We start from the raw sequence: 482 nt of genomic DNA, 5'->3' as shown, positions 1-482 counted from the left end.
GAGGCCGCACAAATATTTGTTGTGATATGTATGTATTACCGTTCCTGAATATGTAAGTATTTCCGTTCCTGAATTATTTTATATTTTCTTTCAGTTATATCTATACGTTTCATCATCGATAGGCATAATAAAACATACGCGCTCAAATAAACATTTTAGAGGTTCGCTTTTCAACCAAAACATCTTCAAATGGAAATAATAACTGTACAATGCCCTTATTAAGACAAACACTTGAGCCTCGTTCTGGGAAAACTGTGCGTAATGCATGTGCTTAAAGTGTAGGTCCTGATTAGCCTGTTCCGTCTAAACTGGATTATCGTTAAGTAGAGACTTCCGTCAAACCAAAAATTCAACACAGTCAGGCGGAAAGTGTCAACTCTAAATAGGGAACGAAGTTCTTTTCTTTTACGTTTCCAAGACCGGAAAATGTCACTTTATGTAGAACAAAATAACAATCTGAAGTACTCACACTCCATATTTGT

Source organism: Dreissena polymorpha, chromosome 7, assembly GCF_020536995.1.
Source record: "Dreissena polymorpha isolate Duluth1 chromosome 7, UMN_Dpol_1.0, whole genome shotgun sequence".
Lineage (NCBI taxonomy): Eukaryota > Metazoa > Mollusca > Bivalvia > Myida > Dreissenidae > Dreissena > Dreissena polymorpha.
The sequence above is the reverse complement of the archived record's forward strand: the minus strand, read 5'-3'. Positions refer to the sequence as shown.